The sequence below is a fragment of the Delphinapterus leucas genome, chromosome 4 (genome assembly GCF_059928025.1).
Source record: "Delphinapterus leucas isolate spDelLeu-1000000601 "Yukka" chromosome 4, BTC_Dleu_Yukka2, whole genome shotgun sequence".
In the NCBI taxonomy this organism is placed as follows: Eukaryota; Metazoa; Chordata; class Mammalia; order Artiodactyla; family Monodontidae; genus Delphinapterus; species Delphinapterus leucas.
The window spans coordinates 121,005,845-121,025,256 of NC_143132.1; positions in this window are offsets into that span (position 1 = coordinate 121,005,845).

Consider the following 19,412-nt stretch of genomic DNA (forward strand, 5'->3'; position numbering starts at 1 on the left):
AATGGATATGCTGGGGAATAAGATATGTGCATTTTCAGTTTTACTAGAAGTTTACTAATTGTTACAATGGTTGATCTAATTTACACTGTCATCATAAGTATATTAGAAAATTTGTCTCTCCAACAGTATTCAGATTTTTAAGATTTTGTTAATCTGATGGTACCTCTAAACCTAACTTTATTTAAAGAGAATATAAAACCACTACCTAATTAGCCTTATTATAACTATAAAGTATTATGAGGTGAGAAATTAGAATTTCAGTTCCTTCTTGCTTAGATTTTCCTCTGCTTTACATTCTGACGATTTTTGGCAAACTACAAGAAAATATATTAATTTCCTGCCAAGAACATCTATAAGTGACTATTCAGCTAGAAGTAGTGCAAGTAAACAACCTACTACAAAACAAAATTTTGTTTCAGATGAAATAAAGTAAAACATGTTCATTGTAGAAACATTAGAAAATGCAGAATACAATAAAGAAGAAAATGGAAATCACTCAAAACCCTTCCATCCAAGACAAGCACTGAGAGGTTTGTCAGGTGTCTTTTTCTATGCATATAAATACATGGAGAGGTTTTCTAATTTTTTTCCCAAAAATAGATTTAACAAGAACATGAACATGAGCAATGTATTGTGAGCATTTCTAAATCATTAAATACTCTTATAAAACATGGTCTTTAATGACTGAGTATTTCTCCATCAGATGAAGGTAGCATATTCTATGTAATGAATTCCCTAGTGGTGGACATCTCTGATTTTTCTTTCAGAGAAATCCCTAGAAGTGGCATTCCTGGGTTAAACAGCAAGAAGAGTTTAAAAGAGGAGTCAGCAAACTTTTTCTGTGAAGGGCCAAAAAATATTTTAGGTTTTGTGGGACATATGGTCTCTGTTATGGCTATTGTAACATGAAAGCAGACACAGAAAATATGAAAATGAGTGAGCATGGCTGTTTCCAGTGAAACTTTATTATCGTCATTGAAATTTGAAATTTGTGTAATTTTCCTATGTCACAAAAAGTTGTATTCTTTTGATTTTTTTCAACCATTTAAAAATGTAAAAACCATCCTCATGGGCTATACAGAAACAGCAGTGGCCATGGTTTGCCAGAGAACTTAATCTCAGATTCTAATAGAATATCAGACTGGTTGAACCCTTACAAATCAATTAGTACAACTTGTTCCTTTAAATATTGGAAAATGAGGACTAAGTAATTGACCAGTTTGTTTGCACTCTTCATGTATAATACACATAGAGCATCAGTGGTACTGACTCAGAAGTCAAGTGTATTGACTTCTTCTGAAAAGTTGAAAAGATATGTTTGAACTGGGTAAAGGGTATGCAGAAAAAAAAGAAAGAAAAATAAAAGGGTATGCAGGATTTCTGTTATTTCTTACAATTGTATATGAATCTATAATTACCTCAAGAAAAAATTCAATTAAAGCAGATATGTTTAAGCTAAAGAAAAATCAGTTTTTTAGATACCACATCCGGTTGTAGAAAGAAATCAGGAAACAATCTTTTCTTCTAAATAGCATTTGAAAATGTTTCATTAGCAATCACTTAATTTCTTGATATAGAAACAAATGCCTGTAAAAGTTAACCACATAGATGACAAAATACCAAAGAGCCCCAAACAAATTCACATCCATGTAGAAATGTGTACCATCGAACTTGCAATGACGCAAGTCATATAAAAAGTGTGTTACAGAGAAGTTTTACAGCTAATCTTGTCCTTAAGGATAAACCTGGTTAAGGAGGGCCACTCCCAAGGCTCTTGGCCAGCAGGGAATTCTCTGTACTGTTTTCAGTGTTAGTAGTCAGGACAGTACTTTGCACTACAGGAAAATACCCTGTGACCTTCTTTATTTTATGTGGCAAAGCTAAAGATGGAGAAGACTCCTTAGTCCCTGTAGAAATGCAGCCATATCTATAGTGGGACCTACCCCAATTCCAAACCGTCTGTAATGGAAATAAAATACCAGATGCCTCATCACTGTTGGTGAGTCTCTTGTAGAAGACTTAAGCCTATATTGGAGCTCCTAATAGTCCCATATAGTTTGGAGTTTCAAAATAATAGTAGCATGTACAAAAGGAGGATTTTATACATTGGTTAGAGAGTCTCACAGTTAGCTGGAGTCTAAAAATTGATTTAAGAATTGATTGAGCAATTGATTGATATATTCATCAATTGAATGATTGATTTATTCATCGTTCAACATTCATTGAACATCGTCCATGAACCTTGCCCTGGGCTAAGTAAATATCATACTAGATCAAGTCAGAAAACTTCATTTTAGGAAGATATGAAGTATTTGAAGTTCTGGCTCTACATGTGGCTAGAATATATTCAACAGTGATAAGACGGTATAAAGTAACCCAAGTATGTCTTAAGGTTCTCTAAAGCCTTCTAAAACTGTATGCATAGTCTTCTCTGTGAGGATTTCCTGTGTGGATAGGAGCATATTTTGCATCTGTACAGAGATGCAGACTTTTTAATAAACTTAAGCTTTCAACCTTCTCTTAGGTGATCTTATAGAGTGGATGTTCTTTAACATATTTGACACTGGAAGGCAAATTAGACCTAGAGACAATTAGAGACTCGCCTATACCAAGTTAGTGAGGCAACCAGTCATTTAGGCAAGTAGTATAGTATAGCAGAAGCAAAATGCGGGCTTTGGGTTCAAACTGTCCTGAGTTTGCATTTACAAACAAGGCAGCTTGGGCAAGCTACTCAGCCTTCTTGAGCCTCAGTTTCCTTATCTTTAAATGAGAATAACACCCATCACTCTGAGTTGTTATGAGGATTAAATGAGAAAGTATGTGTCAAATGCTTGGCATACAGCAGTGAATCAAGAAAAAGTTAGCTTAAGTGCCCTCACTTTTTCTCCTGCTCTCCTAGAAGGAGAACACTGAAGGTACAGGTTTTCTATTATTGATCCAGAAGGATGAATTTATGCTTTGCATTGTGCCCACGGGGCATGATTTGGTGGGTCAAGTGAAGGAAGAGGGCTGTGGGGTCAGGGGTTTCTTAACATCCAGTAACACAGGCTTCACTCTGTCCCCTTCTCTCTGCTGTAGGCCTCAGAGCAGCGCTGTCCCGTAGAACTTTCTACAATACTGGAAATGTCCTATATCTGTAGTTTCCAATAAGATAGTCACTAGTCACATGAGGCTTAGGCACTTGAAACGTGGCTAGCGCAACTGAGGAGCTGAATGTTTAATTTTATTTCATTTTAATTAGTTAACATTTCAATGTGATTAGCCACATTTGGCGAGTGGCTACCTTACTGGACAGCTCAGCTCTAGAGAATTAGCCTCCAGTTAGGGTAGGGTAAGTTCAATTTCCTGGCCGCTTACACAGATTTGATCCCATCCTGCTAATTGCAGCCTGGCCCCTTCACCTCCACTTGCAGAGATAGCCGGTGACACCCTGTGGGAATCTGGGAGATTCTGTGGTGTAAATTGCTTTGGGTCTCAGTGTTGTGTTGATTTGTGTCCCCCGAAATTTCATACATTGAAGTCCTATCTCCAGTATTTCAGAATGTGACCTTATTTGGAAACAGGGTCTTTGTTAAGATGAGGTCATGAGAGTGGGCCCTAATCCAAGATGATTTGTGTCTTTATTAAAAGGGGAGATTTGTACATGGAGACATGCACCCAGGGAGAACACCATGTGAAGATGAAGGCAGAGACTGGGTGATGCTTCCACAAACCAAGAAACTCCAAAGATGGCCAACAAACCACCAGAAGCTAGGAGAGGAGCAGGGAACGGATTATCCTTCTCAGCCCTCAGAAAGAACCAAACCTGCCCACACCCTGATCTTGGACTTCTGGCCTCCAGAACTGTGTGAAGATAAATTTCTGTTTTATCCACCCAGTTCATAGTTATTTTGTTACAGCAGCCTTAGGAAACAAACTCACTTGGGATTGAGTTTTCTCCCGTCTGCATCCTCAGTTGCCACTTGTCCTGCTTTAGCGCTTTCTTGCTTTTGTGGCTCTTGTCTCCTCTCCTGTTCACGTCTTTGTCATCATATGCCTAAAAACAACAACAACAACAAAACACTCTTTATTGTTGTGTAAGTGAGATTGGGGAGGGGTGAGACTAGCTGTGTTCCCTTTGGCACCTTTGCTGGAAGTCTGGATTTTAAAATGTTAAAAAAAATTTTTTTCCAGTTTTGGATTTTAAAAAGTCTTATTTGCAAATATGAGTCCTTCCTTGTCCCCTCAGTATTTCCTTAGAGAAACAAGATGCCCTTGTTGAGAAAACAAATTAAAATTTCTTCCAAGGGTCTAAGTGCTGCTTGGAAGAAGGAAAGCAAATCTCTTTTAGGGGAGAGATGTCTCCACTAACATCTTTCTTCTGTTTAAAATAGATGAAGGAAGTTAAAACTCCAGATGTTCGGGGGTGGTAGGGAAGTGAGAGAGGGTTGAAACATTTATATATTTGCTTAGAGGAGGTGCTGTTTCTATAAATCTGATAAATGATTACTGCAATGTCTACTTAGACAGCAATTACACAAAGTTGCAAGTCAGGAAGAAAAGCAAAGATATGACAAGACATGTATTTAAAAGCCATTGATGGAGGCAGATTCCAGGTTGAATAAGAAATAAACAATTGAGTGACTCAGATTTCATCTTGGGGATTTCAACCATCATAGCAGGAAGGATTTTCCAGGTTGAAACTGGAGTACTGAAGTTCTTACTTTACATAATAAAAATGGAAATCTACAAAGGATTAAAGAGAATTTTCTTCATCATCCCATCCTTATTCCCATTTCCCATGCAGTCAAAAGTTTCTTATTGGCAGTTGGGTCTAAATAAATGTCATTATCCTTTATACAAGACTTCTAAATAATAGTAATAATATACTAAACGATTATATTTATTGAGCATTAATATGTTTCAACATTTCAGTTTTTTCCGCTGAATAGCAAAACACATCAAAATGTAGTGGCTTAAAAAAACCTAACTTATTATTTTTCACAATAATGCATGTTGAATGGGCAGTTGGTCCTACCTAGAATTCACCATGTGGCTTCATTCAGCTGGCAGACTCCCTGGGACCAGGCTCAGCTGAGGCTCCTCTCCTGGACACCTCTGTTCTTCAGGTGGTTGACTTGTGCATCCTCATAGCATGGCGGTCTCAAGCATTCCAAGAGGGAGTATTTTAACAGCAAAGAAGTAGAAAACTGCCGGTCTTCTTAAGACCTGGGCTTAGAAGTCCCAGAACATCCCTTTCACTGCATTCTGTCCATCGTAAATCACACTTAAAATTTCCTCAGTTGATCTCAATCCTTGCTGACATCATCTTTATAATTAGATTTCAGTAGATTCACCATGTACAACTTTATATGTCAATATTTGTCTTGTTGTTCTCAGTGGGGGAAAGAGCATTTTGAGTTCAGTGATTATGGAGATATAGAAGTGTACTTAATAAGTGTGTCAGTCAAATTAATAATTTCCACAGCAATAACCAAAAGTGCTACTGGCATCTCACCAGAGTTTTAAATAATGTCTTCATGTAAATTTTAGAAACTGGAGAAAAAAGCCACCAGGCCAACCCAGATTCAAGGGGAGGGGAGATGGACTGCGTGGCTTGTGAGAGGAGCAGCTGTGTGTACAGGGATGGGCGGAATTATTTGGAGGCCATATTTACAAACTCTCCCTGTGCACAGGCACTGTGCTTACTGCTGCATATGTATTATATTTAATCGTCACAACAGCCCTATCAGATAATTATTCTTTTTGCCACTTTATGGCAGCCACACCATGAGGCTTGTGGGATCTTAGTTCCCTGACCAGGGATTGTACCTGAGTCCTTGGCACTGGACTGTCAGGGAATTCCCTGCCTCTAATTCTTAACACTCAGCCAAAGACAGGCCTTCTTCCAGACCCAATAATATCTTGCCCTTTTCATTAACTGAAAGCAGAAAGACTTCCAGATTTAGTTAGAGAGGCGTGGATGTGAATCTGGCTCTCTTCCTTTCTGGGAGAGTTTCTTATCTTTCAGTCTAGAGCACTTCATCTGTGAAGTGAGAATTGTAGGGTCTTGTCTAAAAGGTTCTGGCTAGGAGTAAATTTAACAGAATAAACTAAGTATATAGAGTTGGGAAAGAGGGCCAGTGGTTTTAAACACTGGGATTAAGGAGTCAAGAATAATTTTATATGACTTTCACTAGCATTTCTTTTCATAAACCGTACCCACTGGAAAAGAGTTTATAAAAAAGACAACAACTGAGAGCGGTTTAGAAAGCCTGCTGCATGATAAACCACAGTAAATTCTCATGCCTTAAAACAATAGTGTATTATCCCTCACACATGTGTGGATTTACTGGGTCAAGAAATCCTTCAGGATTTATTGCTGTGGTTACCTTCACAAAATACAATCTACCACCTTAGTTATTTTGGCAGATTCCATCACTCGTTATATCTTTGACTAGGAAAACCTTCTGAGAATCAAAAGGGGTCTGGTGTCTTGATGTCAGTGACAAATTTCTTTCAGATGCCCACAAACACTCATAGAAGATATTGGCTGATTGGCTAACTTCTTCAGAAGTCTGCCCCTAACTCCTTGTGTGTCCTTGAGAAAATCTCTTAACCTCCCTGAACTGCAGCTTGTTTCTCTGGAAAACTGGGGAAGGAGGGTTGGACTACATGATCTCTAAAGTGCTTTCCATAGTCGACATTCTACCATTAAAACAAAAATCACTAGGCACTATCCGAGGGGAAAATGTTTCACAACCTAATTTTTGCAGAATCCTCAAAGGTTAGGAGAATATATATTGACAACCATACTCTAACACAGAAATATGCACAGGATATAATTTGACGTCTTGGGTTTGTAAAGCATCTGAACAACTTTATAATTTGTGCTATTTAAATTTGATAGAAAATATCAAGTGTTATATGTTAGGAAGTAAGATGATTTATAACGATCTCATTCTAATTCTAAAAGCTCAATTCCATGTTAAAGTTTGGCTTATATCTAGAGACATATTTTAAAGAATTTTTTATTTTTTTAATTTGGATGTGCCAGGTCTTAGTTGCACCACGCAGGATCTTTGTTGCCGCATGGGGGATCTTTTTTTAGTTGCGCATGCGAACCCTTAGTTGCGGCATGTGGGATCTAGTTCCTTGACCAGGGATCGAACCCAGGCCGCCTGCACTGGGAGCGCGGAGTCTTAGCCACTGGACCACCAGGGAAGTCCCTAAAGAATTTTTAAAAATGCTACATTATAATCAACTTCACAGAGCAGGAGGGCAAGAACGATAGTATTACCCCTTTTGTCCTGCAAGCCATTTTGTAGATGGAGAAATAAGGAGCCGGAGAGAGACATTTTATTAGGAACGTTGAGTCTGGGTGTGTCCAGGAGAGAATGGTCAAAATAAAGTGGAGCTTAGAAATGACAGTAAATGAGTGGTTGAAGGAACTGGAATGTTGGCTTGGAGAATGTAGGGAACTTTACTGTCATCAAAGATTTAAAAGGATGTCATCTGCTGAGAAAGACATTTTGGGTAGCTCCATCCAAGAGAACTAGGTAGAAGTGACTAAGTTCAATATAAAGGCTTCCAGTTGATGTAAGGCATTTTCTAATCATTATAGCCCACGTTTAGGGCTGATGCCCTTGAAATACTGAAGTTTCTATTACTAGAAGTGTTTAAACAGAAGGCAGGTACACCTTGGCAGAGATCTGGCAGGATCGATTCAGGCAAAGTATGGAAGTATGGTGTGGACATAGGACTGGATGACTCTGGGCGGGGTTTTAACTTCAGAGTTTTTTTTTTCTTTCAGTGACATTCAGTGACAGTGGTAAGAGGCTAAGCAAGCCACAAATGGGGAAAATAGTTGCCACCTCTCTAACAAACTTTCATGCAGATCTCACAGAAAGCAACACCAAGATTCAAACTGGTGAATGTTCAAAGGCCAGGAACAGACAGTGCGCTAATGAGGAAATATAAATAATTCATAAGCTTATGAAAAAATGTTCAACCCCACTGATAAAAGAAATGCTAATTCAAATACCAATAACATTTTTCACTTATTAAATTCGTGAAGGAAAGAAAAGCAATATACAATTTTGATAAAAGTGCAACCAACAGTCTCAAACATGGTTGGTGAAAATATAAATTTGTTTAGACGTTCCAAAAAGCAGTTTAATAATGTGTATCTGAAGCTTTAAATATGTTTAAACCGCTCTATATGGACATTTAGCCATATTAAAGAATTATTATTATTATTAGATGCAATTACTCTATTGAAGTTAAGGTAAAAAACAAAAAGCATTTTTATATTCTTGAAATACATATTTAAATATTAACAGATGAAATAATAATGTTTAGAATTTGTTTCAAAATTATCCATTGGAGGTTGGATGTGCCTGCAAGGGAGTATGGATGAAAAGTGATTGATTATATATCAATCTTTGTTGAAGCTGGGAAATGGCTATACAGGGATCCATTTTGCTATTCTCTTCATTTTTTTTTTTGCGGTACGCAGACCTCTCACTGTTGTGGCCTCTCCCGTTGCAGAGCACAGGCGGACGCGCAGGCTCAGCGGCCATGGCTCACAGGCCCAGCTGCTCCGCGGCATGTGGTATCTTCCCGGACCGGGGCACAAACCCGTGCCCGCTGCATCGGCAGGCGGACTCTCAACCACTGAGCCACCAGGGAAGCCCTCTCTTCATTTTTTATGTATGTAAAATTTTCTATAATAAAAAGTAAAAAAAAAAAACAACCAAACCTCCCCCCACCACCACTTTACATTCTCTGACTTAAATAATTTTCCACTAGGGAAAATATCTTGATGAAGTGAGCTGATTGGCATACAAATCTTTATGCACAAAGATAATTTCTGACTGGATCACTATCCTGCAGTGTCACTCACCGGTGTAAACCATTCAGTGGCATCTCATTGCTGTCAGGATTAAAATCAAAAAGTTGAACCCACCTGCAAGGTCTTAGATCCATCTGACCTCTGCTTACTCAACTTGACAGATGTCCCAGAGCACTCTGTGCTCCATCACTTTGGCCTTCTCTTAGGGAATACTCTCCCTTGACCACCTTCTTCAGGTCAACTCCCCCTCCTACTCCAAATCCCAGGTCAATACTGCTTCTTCAGGGAGGTGTTTCTGCATTTCCCCAGATGGAGTTAGACCCTCTGTCATACGCTTTCACAGCACTGCGTATCTCTCTCATTTAGCCCTCTTCTCAATTCTAATCAAGTAGATAATTAGATAATTACATACTAGCTTCATAATGACTGTCCACCCCTGTCAGTGACCTCCACTCTCTTATATCTGTATCTACCAGAATTTCCAAATATAGCAGGAATTCAGTAAATGCATATTGAATTAATTAACTAGTAAAAGTAATCTAAATCCAATGCAGCCAACTAAACCCTGTAATGAACTCAACTCTCTTCCTTGGTTATATTTCTGTGTGTTAAAATGGAACGGCAGATTTTTAACCTTCCAAAGGCAATGGTAGGATGAGGGGCTTAAAAGGAAGAGTGCCTCCTGATCTTTTTTCCACCTTAGCCTTTTGACAGTAAATATATCTTAGAACTAGTGGGTGCCTCCTTTGCCTTGTGAGAAAACTACATCTCGCATCTTCCCAAACTGAAAATCGCCTTCACTCTATAGCTAGGAGTACTTTGCACAGTGGAGCTGACAAAAAGAATAGAGAAAAAGCCCCAAATGCCCATATCTCAGGTAATGAGTGCCTGAGAGAGACGAGGTGATTAGGGGTAAAAAAGAGAGAACTATAAATTACACAGTATATCTCTGGCTTTTATTTCATTATCTCAGGAATACATGTTCTAGGGACAGCTGCTGTATTCTCTTGTCTTCTGCTCTAATCTAATGAGGTCAACAAATTTTAATCAAGGAGAAAGATGTTCCTGTTAATTAGGTAATGAATGGGATTTGGCCATTTTCTATATTAAATTACTTTAATTTCCAGAGCAAAAGAGTCTACTTCCTGGCTAGCTCACTTTCATAACCTAGACGATGGAAATAGGAGGCAATAGAAAAAAACTGTCATCTCTAAATTCTACTGCAATTCTCGGGGGTTCACATACACACGCTGGCTCATTTTTTAAGAATTCAGGCCAGAATGATCCTCAGTTGGGGTTTGTCTGATTGTTCCTCACAATTAGATTCCGATGAAACATTTTTTTTTTTTTTTTGTGGAAATTCTATATAGACAATGGCGGGAGACACGTGATGTCATTTTGTTCTCCATCCCCATTGCTCATCTCCCACCCCACTACACACACACACACATACACACACACACACACACACACACACACTTTAAAAGAGACAAAACTCAAGCAGCTTGTAAGGCTAAGCATTTGAGAATTCAAATGGGCAGCTTTTTATTTCTTTATATTCTGACTAGACCAGATACTCAAAGGTTTTGTTTGTTTCTGAGTAAACAAAGATCTGGGCTCATCATTGATTTAGCTTTTTCAATTAAACCCCGTAAACTTTGGCTAAAGACCCTGGACTTGCCCACCATAAAGACTCCAAAGCACTTTTTAAAGACTTCCCTGAAAAGGGAGGCTATAATTCGTTTGGAAGAATTGCCCAAGGGTTGCATGTAGGGCAACATTGGACAAGGAAAGAAAAAAGACATAGACAGATAGACATTCTCAATATAGAGTAGCTTTCTTGTTTAACAGAGCGATGGCATTTGCTTTCATTCATTCATTCAAATAAATAATTATTGAGCCAAGAACTATTCTAAGTGCAGGGTTATGGCCATGAATTAAACCAACAAACCATCCTTCTCCTGCTCAAAAAAAATTTGTCTCTTCTTTTTTTTTTTTTTTGCGGTACTTGGGCCTCTCATTGCTGTGGCCTCCCCCGCTGAGGAGCACAGGCTCCGGACGCGCAGGCTCAGTGGCCATGGCCCACGGGCCCAGCCGCTCCGCGGCATGTGGAATCTTCCCGGACCGGGGCACGAACCCGCGTCCCCTGCCTCGGCAGGCAGACTCTCAACCACTGCGCCACCAGGGAAGCCCCGCTCTTCTTTTAAAAGTAAATATTGTGGCAGACTAAAAGATGTTTCCTTTTGAAAATGCATCATTGCTCTTTCTGTACTTATAGAGATAAAATATGTACATAGGAAGAAAAAAGAACAAACCTCCTGGAGGGGTATGCCAGAATGTCGATGCTAATTTTTTCCCCAGGGGAAGGCAGTGGTTTCAGCGCTCATACTTGTCTGACTGGCATTTTTCTGTGTTTTCCATGTGTTATCATGTTTCTGTGTAACCATGAACAAAACTAATGTTTTGTTACCTGAAAAATGAAAACCCCTGCTCTTGAGAGTTTTGCCCCAGGTAAGGTCTCCAAAGGCCGGGTGTTCTGGCCTGAGGCTGAGTGGTGTGGAATACAGGAAAAACACCCTATTTATAGGTCGTGGGTAACAAGAGCTGGTTTAGAAGCAAAGGCTTTCTGTGGAGGTCCTGTGAGAGAGGAGAGATAAGGAAAGGTGCAGAGAGAGAGAAGTATCCTTAGGCTCAAGTCCTGGTGAATACCACAAAGATGCCACTTACATTTTTATTTCAATTTGTCAATGAGCTGTTATGTTCAGCCTTATCTTTGTTGACTAACCAGAGGCATGGAGGCCGCCTAGTTTAGCTCTGCATTTACTCTGAGCAAATTCTATTGTAGACTAAGGAGCAGGATTCAACCACATTACTCCATGGGCTTCCATTTACCACCCCCTGGGAACCCCGTGAGAGAGAGTCATAGACTAAAGGAGAGCTGATGAGGGCCTGAGCTGAACATGCCTAGAGAAATTTCAAATATGTGTTCTCATCAAGTACAAAGGGAGCCGCATGAAAGGAGGAGGGTCAGTACAGAGGTACAGAGATGGCTGATTTGAACTGTTAGCCCGCCTTCGACGTTGTCTCAATCAACAGGTGTGCCTGGAAGAGATACACAGAGTTCTTGCGTCATGCCTGGCCCGAGCTGAATGCTGAGGCCTGGCCCCTGTCCTCATGGAACTTCCATCCCAGGAAAGCAGACAGACGATGCATGTGCAACACAAATAATCAGTTAAGAATGTGTTAAACATTGGAACCAAGCAGAAAGTGAAAGAAAACGATGGGCAAGGAACTGAACAGCCCAGAACGCCTCTGAGATAAGACCGTTGAGGTGATATGACAGGTGAGAATAAAGGGTGAGAATAAATGGTGAGAATTAAAGGGTGAGAATAGCCGGCACTTGTACGGGAACCACCAGGAACTGCTGTAGAGTTTAGAGATGACTTTTGTTTCTTCACAAAGATCTGGACTTTACCTCCTATTTTTGTTTTCTAGATGTGAGCTGGCCACGAAGTAATCTCTTTTACTTTAGAAATCTGACAGGTTGAGAAAGAGGAGAATAAATATTGTTTGAAACTCTAGTACCATTTTAATTCATTGAAAGAATTCAAGTCAAGCCACTAGTCAGAATCTGGTGACTCATAGCTGAATTAAGCACTCACAGTGTGCCATGAGACATCTAATGTTGGGGTTTTACATGGGAACAAGCGCTTCTCCACCCATCAGCAATTGTTATGAGGATCCCAGACTTATTTCTTCTTGTAATATTTTACCACAGTTCCATAAAAGGATCAAAGGTAAGTCTACACAGAACAGAACTTAAGAGGGCCCGTGGTTGTAAAGATTTTCTAAAGATGCTTGAAAAGCCGAATCACATTGAAACAGCACGTCATAGCATGAGGAGATAATCCCTGCAATGGCATTGCATCCAACGAACCTGAGAATGGCACCATTTATGGGGTACTTTGCCATGTGCCAGGCCTGGAACTAAACACTTTGTGTGTGTCCTTCATGTAACCTCACAACCCCCCCCCAAAAAAACTGCATTCCCATTTTACAGAGGAAGAAACAACAACCCAGTGAGGAAATATGGGCCACGGATACATTCCTGGCTAGTAATCAGGGCTTTCTGACTCTGAAGCCTGCAGCCACATTTAATCACTATGAAATGCTGCTTTTCCCCTCATTTCAATTCATTGAAAAAATGAGACGTTTCACAGAAAAGCTACGCAGCTCATCTGCTGTTCCCATCTCAACCCTTCACATTCCATGAAGAAATCCACTGGCAGTGAAATGCCACCCAATAATCATAGTTGGAAATCTTTAACTCAAGTGAAGAATAAGAAAAAGAATACCTGGAGTAAATATTGAAGCATGAAGTAAAAATAATAATGATAATGATGATAATGCTCACAGACACTTAAATCATACAGTCAACGAAGGAGACGTATATAAATATTTGCAAATATTTATCACTTTTCAATACCTGCAACATTCTATTTAGAGGTTTGCTATTCTCCCTCTAAACTTTTTTAAAATTAAAAACATGTGACTGGGACTTCCCTGGTCCAGTGGTAAAGAATCTGCCTTACAATTCAGGGGACGAGGGTTTGAGCCCTGGTCAGGGAAATAAGATCCCACATGCTGCGGGGCAACTAAGCCCTAATGTCACAACTACTGAGCTCGTGTGCCTCAACTAGAGCTTGCGTGCTGCAAACTATGGAGGTCACGTGCCCTGGAGCCTGCACGCCACAACTAGAGAAGAGAAAACCCACACACCACAACAAAGAGCCTGTGCACCGCAACTAAGACCTGATGCGGTGAAAAATAAATTAAATAAATCTTTAAAAAACAAAACAAAACATGTGACCAAGACGGCAGGTAAATATTAATGTGTTTGATATTTCTAAAACTATTTCAAATTAATAAAAGCATGATTATCATATTAAACAAAAGAACAAAGGATGTGAATATTTCAGAGTGGAAATATATATGATTAATAATGCCACCAAAATAACTAACCTTGAAGATAATAAAGGAAATGCAAATTAAAACAAACAACTCTATACCCTATTTTCTCTATCAAATAGACAATAATGGAAAAAATTGATAACATCACAGCTTGTGAGAGGGTGGTGAAGCAGGACTGATCTAGTTCTGCTGGGAAAGAAATTGATATAATTTTTCTAGAAAGTAATCTGAAAATGTTTCACTAGCCCTAAAAATGTCACGTCGATATAAGGAATTATTAGGTATTAAAATATTATTTTAAAATAATACTTAATGTCATGTAAAAGGCTATACTAAGTGAAAAAGATCACATTACAAAATGACGATCTGTTTTGTAGCAAAAATGCTTTACATAAATACATGGAAACCAGACTAGAAGTAGAAGCTGAAAACGTTAGAGGGATTATCCACAGGATGACAAAGAGATATTTTTTGTTTCCCGTAATCTGGCTTCCTCTCTCTGCCAGGCCCCAGTTTTCTCAGCCCTATTGCATCGGAGACATCCTGATCCAACCAATTCTCCCTCCACCAGGCTCTTTCCCTTGTCCTGTGAACAGGCACCTGCAATTGGAAACCTCTCCTACCAGCCCTTCTAGCCATGACTCTGTCCTTTCTGTTGTTGAGCCCCAAATGCCTTTATTTTTGTCTTAAATACTTTTCCTATTATTGTCAATACATGTTTAGTTTTTAAAGTTGAAGTTGAAAAAAAAATTTTTTTTAAGACACTGAATGTATCTTTTTCATTTCCACAGTTCACCTGCCCCTACATGAGGGTAAGACCACAGTTTATCTTTTTCTTATGTCCATCCCAGGCTACTGGAGGCAAACCTGCTCCCCATACTTTCCCCAGAACGATGCTTTCTAAAGTGCATTTTTCAGCCTGAGAGAAGAAAAAAAATCAGGAAATAAAAGTGACTTAGAATCCTTCTACTCCAAGATGAGTGCAGCGAACAACATTTCGGTGGGTATCTTTCCTGTTTATTTTGTCATGGCTTAGCCTCTCCGAAAAACAAGCCTTCACTCACCATCTCCGTCTCATCTCTTTACTCTTCAATCTGCGGAGACTAGCCTTCCCCCCACTCCGCACCTTCCTGTGCAAGGTCAAAAATTACCCCCTTTGGGCTTCCCTGGTGGCGCAGTGGTTGAGAGTCCGCCTGCCGGTGCAGGGGACACGGGTTCGTGCCCCGGTCCGGGAAGATCCCACATGCCGCGGAGCGGCTGGGCCCGTGAGCCATGGCCGCTGAGCCTGCGCGTCCGGAGCCTGTGCTCTGCAGCGGGAGAGGCCGCAACAGTGAGAGACCCGTGTACGGCAAAAAATAAATAAATAAATAAATAATTACCCCCTTTGCAAAATTCAATGGATAATTTATCTTCCTGGAGCTCTCTGCTGCTCTTAAATTTACTCCGTCTGGCAATTCAACTTGCTTAGTTTATAAAATGCTTGTCTCTCCTGGTTCTCCTTGAATCCCTCTGACCCCCAAGGCCTTTTCATCCACTGCCCATCTTTCAAAATAGAAACACAGCTCCATCTCTGGCCAAATACTCTTCTCTCTCTGCAGCCTCTCTCTGGGCAATCTAAAGCAAATTTTCATTTCAAATCATTATCTCCAGCCCTGACCTGTGATTCAACTCAGGTGTTAACTGCCCGTGGTTACGTGTCCACTCAGCAGACAGTAGAACATTGTTGGAAAGAACAAAGACTTTGGGGTAATGTGTGCCTGGGTTTAACAGCCAGATCTGCCCTTTACTAGCTGTGTAATTAATGGAAAATGATTTATTGTCCCTACCACTCGGTTTACTCATTTACAAAATGAGTATGGCCATAGTAATTCCCTTATACGGATGTTGTACGGATTAAATTAAATAGTGCATGTAAAGCACCAGTATAGAGTAAATGCTCAACAGATTTAGTCACCATTGTTGTAATGTTCCAAACTCAACATGCCTAAAACTGAAATCAGTGAATGCCATTACCCTTATCCAATACCTCAAGCCAGGGACCCGGAAGTCATCTTCCTACCAGTAAGAATGACGTATAAACTGAATCACTTTGCTGTGTACCTGAAACTAACACAATATTGTAAATCAACTGTACTTCAATAAAAAAATTAAAAATACTAACTATATACACACAGAAAAGAATAACATGTAGATTCCTGGATCCCACCCCAGACTTGTTAAGCCAGAACCTTCAGAAAAGAGGCTGGGAAGTGTCTTTATCAGGATTTCCAGTTGATTCTTAGCAGAGAAGATTGGGAAACTTTTTATACTCCTCCCTTCCTTCCCCACCCATCACCATCTCATACCAGTTATTACTTAAGATTAATTCTTGAATCTACCCCATCCTCTTCATCGCCACCACTACTGTTCTAATTCAAGCCTTCAGCGTCCCCAGCCTGGAGCTAGTCTAGGGCTAACCTTATCCCTAACAGATGTGTCAGTGAGTGTGGTTATCGGGGGTTCTCTCCCTTTCTCACTTGCACTCTCAACACAGCCACCCTTTCCAGGAATTAGTACCACTTTGAACCTCAAGCCCAGCTTGGTATCTTTCTCGCTTTCTGAGCCGGGCCCCAGTCCCCAAAACCTGTGGCGCATCAACTGGGGTTCTATAAAATAAGGATGGACATGTTAGTATCAGGCCAACTCACCCACTGACTTTCAGATAGGTCACTGCCCCTAGATTCTACACAGTTCGCTCAGGGCTGCCTGCCTGTTCAGAGAGTCTCAGATCCAGCCCGCATCCCAGGCTGCCTTCAAGATCAGTCTCTGCAGCTTTGTGACACCCCACCATGCCCTCTTCCCCACCAACCAGTGGACTAGACAACCAACTGCCTCCCCCTCATTGGAAAAATTCTTTAGATATACTGTTAGTGAGAAAAATATAGACACAAATTTACATACAATAGAATTACTGTTGAGAAAAGAAAAACACCGTATTTATACATATAAAAATATTAAATAGGGCTTCCCTGGTGGCGCAGTGGTTGAGAGTCCGCCTGCCGATGCAGGGGACACGGGTTCGTGCCCCGGTCCAGGAAGATCCCACATGCCCCGGAGCGGCTGGGCCCGTGAGCCATGGCCGCTGAGCCTGCGCGTCCGGAGCCTGTGCTCCTCAGCGGGGGAGGCCACAGCAATGAGAGGCCCGCATATCACACACACAAAAAATAATAATAATTAAATAAAATCCCATTGCCCTCAGTGATACATAAATATGTAATGTGATTACCTATGGGTAATGGGATTTCACAAATTTTATATATTGGGAATTTATTTATTTTGTAGTTAAAAATAAGGCATGAATAATAAAGGAAATTAGGTGATGGATTGAAGTGTTGTCTACATGCTCCCCCCTTGGTTTTTCCTGTCTCCCATCCCTCACCCCATTTCCAGCTGAGAACTAGGCTTTGTAATTCCTGACTCAGGAATTTGGGACAAAGATATCCACCTCTGTTAACTAAAAACCCAGATTATGTCAGGTCAGTGCTTCTCAAACTTCTGTGCACAATGTGTTACACGGACAGCCTGTTAAAACACAAATTGCTGGATTTTAATGGGGGGGAGGGAAGAATATACATATATGTAGCTTTTTTCTATATCTGGAAACACCACAAAAATCTGTTAACATGGGTTACCATCAGGGAATAGCCAGGAATGGCAAGAAACGGCTGGGGCAGCTCTCAGGCTATGCATCATGTACCTTTTGGTATTCACACATGCCAGATGAATGTATTACTTCAAAAATAAAACATTTTATAATGTATGCATATAAATATATAAATAATTGAGCAGCTTGAATCTTTAGAAAGACTGACTCCAGCCAATTTTGTCATTCAACTTAGTCATATAATCTTTCCCAGAAACTAGGTCTGTGACTTTGGCCAACAGCAGATTGCACAAGTAATTCCTGAACTCATGTGAAAGGTGGGCAGGGTCATGAGAAGGGAATTTTTAGCCACGAATTTAAAACAATGAACGCACACTACAAGCTTCTGGTGAGTACTTGAGTGTTTAAAACGGGATCCTTATGACCCTCTGTCATGAGAATTGATCTCGTGGGACATGATAAGGGCACAAGCTGTTAGAAAACTGCATTTCCTTTGTAGTGGGAAAGGATTGCTAATGAAACTGATTCATATCTATGAGCATCCTCTTGAATGACAAGATTCATTATAAATTCAGATTCATGGAGAAAACACTGCTTCTTGGTCTCTCCTGTTTTTTTAAAAGCTTATTGAGGTATAATGGCAAACAATAAGTTGCATATATTTAAAGTGTACAATTCAATAAGTCTTGACACGTGTATATGCCCATGGAGCCATCACCACAATCAAGATAACAAACATTTCCTTTACCTCCGAAAATCTCCTTGGGTTCCTTTGTAATTCTACCCTCTCACGCTTTCTCTACAACTCTCACCAGCAAATACTGATCTGTTTTCGGTTCCCATATTAATTTGCATTTTCTAGAATTTTATAAAAATGATTCATACTGTATGTACACTTTTTAATCTAGTTTCTTTAACTCAGGCAATGATTTTGAGATTTATCCACGTTGTACATATTAAGAGTTAGTTCCTTTCTGTTGCTGAATGGTATTCCGCCAGAGAGTAAACCACAATGTGTCTAACCATTCATCTGCTGATGGACATTGGGTTGTTTCTGAAAAACCACTGACAGTATTTTATTTCCTTGTGACCATCTCACAAGTCATTCATTCTCCCAATTTTACAGATGAAGACTCAGAGAGGACAAGAAACGTATCCAAGGTGCACGCGCAGTAGTTGGAGCCTTAAATTGTTAGAATGTTCAAGCTGAAAGGGACATTAGGACCCCCCTCTCTCTCTCTCTTTTTTAAGGCTATTTGGTGTCAAGATTTGAATTGTAATCGACAAGAATTAGGTTATTTCTCTTTATTCAGGATAATGTCGGCAGATCTTACTCTGACAGCTAAATACCGATATCCCTTTATTGAAATTCATTCTTAACATGCTTCTGCCACAGGGAATTACTCTGTGATGTTCTATCAACCTAAGGGGAACTTCTTTTCCCACAGAAGCAGCAGTGTGCTGGGTTGACTTGTACAGGCTCACGAGACCTGAGTGTTAAATTTTCGGAAGTTAAACACTGTTATTATAAAAATTAAATAATCAAAATTTGCCTCTACCTGAGATGCATCACTGCCATAGCCCCTGCTACCCTCAGCTCCCAGCTTTCCTGACCTCCCAAGTCTGGATCAGGTGCCCTTCCCACGGGCATCCTGAATGTCCCCATCATAGCACTGCCATTGCCGGGTCATGGGAGAGGAGACTGTTTATATTTGATTCACAGCTGTATCTCAAGCCCTTAATACATGTTTAGGGAATGAGTGAATGAATGAATTTCCTCTGAGGAAATAAGGTGAAAAAACAACCAAACTGACTGTACTAGAGCCAGGAGGATCCTTACCTACCTTCTCTTCTTTGGTCTTCATCACAGCTCTATGGAATAGGAACTATTATTCCCGTTTTACAAACTCAGGGGATTAAACGATGTTGGAACCCAATGCTGTCAGAATCAAAAACCTCTCTCCA